The sequence below is a fragment of the Amblyomma mixtum genome, chromosome 3 (assembly GCF_055824585.1).
Source record: "Amblyomma mixtum isolate Tamu chromosome 3, ASM5582458v1, whole genome shotgun sequence".
NCBI classification, from domain to species: Eukaryota; Metazoa; Arthropoda; class Arachnida; order Ixodida; family Ixodidae; genus Amblyomma; species Amblyomma mixtum.
In genome coordinates this window covers 350,121,649-350,129,816 of record NC_143014.1, presented here as the reverse complement: position 1 = coordinate 350,129,816, position 8,168 = coordinate 350,121,649, and the positions used below count along the sequence as shown (strand labels likewise).

Here is an 8,168-nt window from a genome sequence, read left to right as displayed (position 1 = left end):
CCGCTCTCTGCATTGTTAAATTTAAAGCCGGCAAGGAAACTTCGAGGTAACCGGTCAAAATAAACTACAGCAATCTGCAAAAATGTAGATTCACTTCGTCATGGCTGTGATCAATCGAGATTAGTCCGGTAGCGTCACGCGTCAAGAACAAAAATGATAACGCCCTATTCAGCGGCTTTCAGCGCGAACGAACACTGCAATGATACGTGGCAGTATGATCCGATCGCGCTGCAAGCGCAAGAGCTGCCTTTCACGGCAAACTGCACAGGCAGAAGCGCTGGAAGAGCGCAGGCAGCTGGTCGGAGTCGTTCTCCAGGCTATCCAGAAAATTCCAAGATGTCTCGCTGCTTCAGTGCTGAAACTCATTAGCAAAAAGAGCGCCTTCCGCGTCACCAGTGCTTGACGGGAACTCCTCGGAATCATCGCGCTCGCCTTTGTCATGATGCCTGCAACCGTCAGAGAATTGTAGGCTCCGACGGCAGCGAGACACAGATTCTTCAACGGAGATTTTTTTTGGTCGCGACGGCGGACAGAGAATGGACCCGGACCCGGAGCTGATCACTGATGCGTCGCAAGATTAAGTGAAAGGAAGAGCCGAAGACACCCACGAACTGGACGGATTTGACTGCTCCTAGGAATCGTGCCGGCTTTTCGGCAGTGGCGTAGACGCCCGTGGTGTGTCCTGGAGCATCAGGTCTTCGACGCTGGTTACCCCATCGCTGCAATAACCGGGGTCCTCCATGCTGTCACCTGCGAATCAAAGAACCAGAATTGAGGCTTACTGAGACGCGCACCGCGGAAAATCTTTTACTGCTACTGTGAGTCAGCTATGAATATGTACCGATTATACTTACTGAATCACTGAACGAAAGCCTCTTAGCCGCCGCGGTGGCTCAGTGGCTATGGTGCTCGGCTGCTGGCCCGAAAGACGCGGGTTCGATCCCGGCCGCGGCGGCTGAATTTCTTTGGAGGAGAAATTCGAGGCCCGTGTACTGTGCGATGTCAGTGCACGTTAAAGAACCCCAGGTGGTCGAAATTTCCGGAACCCTCCACTACGGCGTCTCTCATAGCCTTAGTCGCTTTGGGACGTTAAACCCCATAAACCAAACCAAACCAAAGCCTCTTAGTCAGGAGCGTAGTCCAACGAAGACGCACGATAAATTCTCTGTCGGTAGCCACTCCAAAGCGTTCGCAGACGACTGAGAACTTCTCTCCAATGCGCAGCCTTTTATAGACCGTTTACAGAGAGCAGTTTTCTTAGTTGACGCTCGCGGCGCCACCGCCGTCGCGACATAAGTGGCCAACAGGATCTCAGACGTCAGCAGCTGGTGCCTGCGGGCTGCTAACTTCGCCGCTGTATCCATCGTTTTGCGGCATCGCTTTGCGGCCAAAATGTGCAAAAGTAGAGGCAAGACATGTTCCGTGTTCGGTTGCAAGAACTGCGACGCAGATTTGAAGGCTCGGAACATATCTGTTTGCAAAACACACGGGCCTCAACTTCACGAAGATTGTCCGTGTACTAGGCCTTCCGGGATGCACAGATTTTCGCAAGGAGAGAAGAACAAGTTGATTCGACAGCATTAGATCGCTAACCTGCAGAGTAAAGACTTCTACCCCGGCTCATCGGCTAGGGTGAGTACACAGGATAAAAGTGAAGCTCCATTTGCTCGGGTCGTTTGTTGACGGTACCTGTAACGCCGGCAGCCGTCAGTGATCGCGCCCTCAAGCCGCTGTTGAAACAAATTTCTGTACATGGTCTGACGGGAGGTTTTGGTTTGCTAGTATCGTTTCAGTCACCTTGCATTCAATGTTAATCTGAGAGTAGGGTAGTACGACATAGAGCCTGCTGTTTTAATGGGAAATATAATGTCATCTAGGACCGAGCTAAACGGGCTGATGTGCATGTCCGCATTTAGTCGGTGCCTTTCGAGTCGGCTGTGCATTCGCGCTTGAAGCGTAAAACAGTTTCACTGTAAATACCTTATCTCTACCTTCTCGTTTTTAAATATGTACGCGAACATGCCTTGCTGGCCGCATTTCATTTTCGGCACAACGGGGAGATGCGAGTGTTTGCGTACGTGAGATAGGATCCGACCAGAAGCTTTCCAGGCATTGTGTTGGTGTTTTTATTTGTTAATTAATTTTGGCATCGCACAGCCGATGAATGCTTTTGAGCTATTCTTGAGTGGGTGCAAACGCCGGTTGAAAAATATTTCTTGTGCGCCCCGGTTTATAGAAAACAAAACTTCTCAAATATGCATTGAGAAAATATTATGGTGAAACAGTTTTGAAGAGCACAAAGCAGAAGTGCAGTGCCTGGACAGTTGCATGAAATCGACATATTACATGTTTAGTTAGAATGAACATATAACATATTTCCTTACATTTGTAGTGTTTGACGTAGTCCGCTTGCACTGGTTGTCAGAACTTAATGTGGCCTTCATACACATGTCTTGCAGGTATGCTCAGTTCATTTCATTCGTGGGCGTCCCACTAAAGACAATCCATACCCAACACTGCACCTTGGAACACCGGTGCGGCTTTTGGAGTTTGTTCTGAACTGCAGTTTATTTTTTTTTTGTATTTTCATACTGTGCAATTCTTTACACTGTTCACCACAAGGGAACAGGGCACGACGGGGGCACCACGTCACAAGGGGCACGACGTCACAAGTTTGGAGCCAGAGGCGTGTTCAACAGCTCAATCTTTGTCATGCAAGGAAAGGGGCATGCAGCATTCATCAGGCGAGCAAGATGAAGAGAGTGCTGCAGCTTATGATCACCTGCCCATCAACATTGCAACAGAGGACCTGTCACATAGGTACAGTAAAGTGGTGTGAATTATCCTTTATGGGTTCTCATTTACGTGCTTTTATGCTAGTCTGTCTTGTGTGCAAACCATGCACGTTTGCTTCCACTAATTACATGCACAGTTTAATCCTGTGGTATGCTACGGATATTGCTCCTTTAGCTGAGAGTGTGCTGCACTTAGCAGTGCTTTCTTCATTCAAAGTTAATTTTGCATCCGTCATGTCGCAAATAAGGCGGTTTTTGTGCCATAGAGTGAATGAAGTAAACAAATATGCAGCGATCTCGTCAGCGGGGTAGCACGCCGTCTACCATTTTTGTGCAAATATAGTTTGCCACGATTAGTGACATCATTTTTTTAACAATTTAAAGCGTAATATGCACCTTAGAAATAGAAATTAGACCCGCAATCGTTCCTAAGTTGCATAATTTTATTGTTGCTATTTCCATAACAACTCCTCTACTAGTATTTTGCACTTGAAGATACATTTTTGGTAGTAGTGCTTCGTTTGAGTGTAGAAAAAAGAAAAGCGTGTGAAAGAGTTAAGGATTTCAACAGCGGAATTTGTTTACGAATAAAATTTCTGCTATCATTAGCAGTGTTTACCGGGCTACTGAGAATAACTCTGTATATTGTCGGCCAAGTGTTCGCTCATCATAATCTCTTTGTGATTAGAACACAGTACCTTATCGATAGAGGCCAATTTCAGTTTTTCCTCAGTGTCTTTTAAAGCTTTCAGTACTTCTACAAGTCGCTACAGGAGTACGATGCAGCCGAAATTTATACAGTCAGAACACTCAAGTTATTTCCCTGTAGTGTAACCCTTGCATAGCATGGTCATTTTATCCTGTGCGCCTGTTAGCTCATACCACCGTGCTAAATATTGTCTCACTTTCCTCCCCATCCTTCGTTGTGCAGGAGAGAAGGAACTCAGTATCTTGGTGATGGCTGCTTGGCCTGTGGCTGCAGATGCAAGATTGCCGCAACATATGAAAAAGCAACTCAAGTGGAGGAGCCAGCGGCTGTTCATGACTATGTGTATGCAACCACTCGCTAGGAGGCCTCAGTCACTGCAGACAGTGCTTGCCAGACTATCTTCAGTGCATACTCAACTCCTACACCAAGTCTCTTCCTATTCTTTAGAGGTCTGTCAAAAGTAGCATTTGTCGAACTGGTTCACACTCTTTCCTCTATTGTGAAGAGCCTTTTCCCTATGCCCTTTGAGGACCAAATCCTACTTACACTGATGCAGCTGCGTCTTGGCCTCGTGCTTAATGACCTCGCCTTACGTTTTGGTGCATCCACGGCAGCCATTAGCATGATTTTCTGCTTCATTGGAAAAGAAGTTGCAAAGTTCACCAGAGAGTACTTAGTGTTTTGGCTGCCAAGAACAATAATATGGAGCACAGTGCCCAATGTTTTTGAGGAGAATTAATCCCTAACATGCATTGTGGACTATTTCGAAATTTTCATTGACAGACCTGGGCAGCTGCACTGAAGAAATATAACTTAGTTCCTACAAATCGCACAATACGGCCAAAATTCTTCGTCATTGCACCAAGTGGGTTTATTAAGTTTATGTCAAAACCGTTAGTTGCCATGCAAGCGATCGTTTCATCACTTTGGACAGTGGTTTTTTAGGCCACCTGACTTATAAGGCGATGAAGTCCTCGCTGACCGTACCATTAACATAGGTGACCTGCTGCCACTATGTGTCAAAGTTTCACTCACAAGCTTTTCCAAAGGCCGGCCGCAGATCTGTAGTTCAGAGGTAGTAGATTCGCGTCGCCTGGCAAGATTTCAGATTTATGTTGAGCGATCAATAAGGCGTCTCAAATGCTTCAGGATTTTGAAGCAATTCCCTGCTAGTATATTCGCAAAGAAACCCCTAGCAAATGATGTACTTCGTGCCATCGCTGGGCTCTCCAACCTCCAACCAAATCTGATTAGAGATCATGGTGATGCATCAGAGCCTGGTGCTCAGGCACCGTCGCATCCAGGCAAGCATCTGGAAGTGGTAGACAACACACCTGAATGATGCATCGAGATTTATGTGGAGTAGCCACATCTTCTAGTCATCTCTTGCTTTTGTGCACCTCCCATGTTCTCTGTTCACTGAGTAACGTCACTAACGTTCTCTGCAAGAGAAAGGCTCCTCAAACCTGCATTCAGTTAAATCTTCTGTGTCAGCTGTAGCCACCTTACCCTTGCAAACTTGCCAATCCGTTTCAACTGGGATATCATTAAATTGCATTTATTCCCTCAACCAACCTTCTCGAATCATATATATATCCTTAGCTCGCACTGCTCTCAATTTAATTTCAAGCATTTTTATTAGCTTCAGAGTTGCCCCATAGGTGAACACTTCCAAGATACAACGAATCAACTCCTCTAGCATTGTGGTGTAATGGCAGGCTGCTGTTGATGACTTAAAAACATCTGTCAATATATATATGCTATTCAGGTATTTTCCCAGCTATTTCTCTAATGGCTCTGAGCTATTTTTGCCGCTACAAACAACTCACGTTCGAGCCTTCTTTCATGCCATCCGATTACCGAAGTGTTCGCCAGACATTTCAAGTCCGCTAGCTCAGGTCCAGGAAGAGCAAACTCTAAAGCACTCTTTCTCCTTGAGGAACTGAAGTTGGAATCATTTGAAGAGCACGTTTGAGCTACCAAGATTGATGTTCTGAGCCTATTTCATTGTCTTGATGGTGGTAAAGATATGTTCTTCCAGCTTGACACCTTCCCTGTTGAAATTTTGCTTTCCCTCTGAAGGGCTATGTAGTCCATTCATTCCCTTCAGAATTTTTTTAATGCTTTTACATGTGCTTTTTCTGGACCATGGTTACGCAATGCCTCATTATGCTTCAAATAAAGCAAGTGCTTTCTTACACTCAGTGTAGGCTGTGTAAGGGGGCGGGTGGCTACACTGTGTTATCCAATTGATGCAAATATTCACATCTCTGAACCTGAATCAACTTGTCTTTCAGGTAAAATACAATAAAATGAGCACAACCAGTATTTGTATTTTTGTGCCACTGGCAGTGGGTGTGTAAGATGTTAGTTGAAGAAACAAGCATTATTGGCAAGGCATCAAGCCCAGACATCCGTAGCTGTATGTGCAGAATGGTACAGGTGGAATCGGTCAGTGCATTTTATGAGTGGAGCAACTCACTGTTTGAGGTTTGGTTTTCGGCTTTCTTAGGGGCACTTCCTTTGCAGCTGTGGTGTACAGTGTAGGTCTGACGTTTGTGTGGATTTCGAATTTTTAAAATGCAACGCAAAGTTTTGTTCGGGAGTTTCTGCATTGGCTTGCCTGATAGAAACCTTTGTTAAAACCATATAGGAGATGTCTTACTTTGTCGTTCTTTTTGAATATTTATTGCCTGTACTCCCTGCATTTACATTTGGGATGATGAGAAATGTTCAGTATCAGGTGAGGGTACGAGCTTGTTGGTTTTTGCTTTGTGCCTGCATTTGTTTTATATGTTCAGAGACGTATTTGACGATTGTGATTTTGCATGCACAAATAAACCTGGTCAACTGTTTTTAATGACGAGACGATTAGTTGAATCTTATTAGTTTACTGGAGTGAGAACCTGTTTATTGCTTGCTGTAAACAATTGCTGGCAGCAGATGTGATAAATAGAAATCCTCAAGGTGTGCCACTTGCTTGCTTAAGAACTGCTTGTCATAGGGCACCTCGATAACATACAGGTCTGACCTGCAAGCAGTAGGACTCATTTTTTTAATAAAATTTATTCATAAGAGTAGTAAAAACGATTATAAATTTTCAATTTAGCACCCTTCCACACCTACACGCTGCTGCTAATGAGTTTTCCAGTTTTCGTACGCCTCCAGGAACGCCTGGACCAGAATGCTGTTTAGCTCCCTCGACACGGCCATTTGAGCCGCCTCTGCTAATCCGGGATGTTTCCCCTTGAACGTCAATTTAATTTTCGGGGATATAAAAAAGTTTGCCGAGGCCAAGTCGGGGCTGTAGGGGGGCTGAGGCAGCGTTCCTGCCTTGTGCTGGGCAAAAAATCGGGGTCCTCATTCACATGATGAAGAAGGTCCTGGCAGATCGCTTTTTGCAGTTGCGCTTTTGCAAAAGGCAGTAGGCCTTTTGCTCCTCTGACAACACTCGCGCACACTTTCCTTGGGTTTGAGGAAACTTTGGTTTGAGGAATGCCCAAGTCATCAGCAATCACTCTGATACTCATCCTACAATCGGTGTGGAGTAAATGTTTCACTCGCTACACATTTTCGTTAGTCTTGCTGGTCGAAGGGCATCCAGAGCGGTCGTAGTCTTGCACTCGTTCCTTAACTTCTCGGAGCAGCTTGCGCCACTGAAAAAAATACCTTGTCTGCCCATGGCAGTGTCACCGTAGGCCTCCTTAATCATGTCGTGAGTCTCCTTGTCCGTTTTACCAAGATTTACACAAAATTTGATCGCGTATCGCTGATCCCATAAACGCTCCAAGATTTTGCATGACGAGACGTTTCGACAGGGGCTCACAGTGCAAGCGACCTGCGCTCTTCAACGGCCGCGAGCCGACTGGCGATTTTCCCCAGCATTCCCAATATCCCCCTCCAGCGATCCTGCACGCGCATACCGCCTCTCGTCCGCCCGTTCGCCCAGGAAAAAAACCAGTCCTACAACTTTCAGAACAGACCCTGTATGCCTCGTGGGGTGCCCAAATCACGAAGTCGCACTGGCTTCTCTCGCAGCAAAGCAGCTGCAACTGTACTTGCAGATAATATCTGTTCTTCCCGGCCTTGCTCAGTATGAGTTTTTTGTCCTTCTCATTCACGTCATATTTGCCGCTCTTAAACAGGGCATCAGAGGTACCATGCTTGAGTGCAGTCTATGGTGTCGGGCACTTTATTTCGAGCACTGTGTCCGAGTCTGGAGTAATGCCATCAGGGCTGGCACCAAGCCATGTAGTGGGAGGTCGGACGATAAGGCCACATTCCACAATGTCGGTGTTCTTTGCTTCCTTGTACCAGGCACGGGCTTTTGCTTCTGAATCTCTTCCATACCTTCATGTAAAAATTACATTCATGTTCTAATGAATTAGTCTGCCTCATTTTAAAGTAACTTCAACAGTGACAGGTATATTCCAATATACAATCCAAGCATTCACAATATAACAATAATCAACCTCCAATTTCATGCTTTCAGGCTTGTAACTTGCATGCGATTTGCAATGAACAAGCAGTCAAGTTGTGCTCTTATGTTGGAAGCAATGAATGGAAATTTACATCACATTTTACAACCAGACAGTAATACTTTCAATTTTTGCAGGCAAATCCGGCCTGCGAATTGCCACGTTGCATAATGCGGTAATAGAAAG

The 8,168-nt window shown here is 45.6% G+C and overlaps 2 pseudogenes; both read left to right on the top strand.

Moving 5' to 3' along the window:
* Positions 1–442: 442 nt before the first annotated feature.
* On the top strand, positions 443–3,968 carry LOC149356336 (uncharacterized; annotated as a pseudogene).
* A 53-nt stretch (positions 3,969–4,021) lies between these two features.
* Positions 4,022–4,846, top strand: LOC149356335 (uncharacterized; annotated as a pseudogene).
* The last annotated feature ends 3,322 nt before the right edge of the window (positions 4,847–8,168 follow it).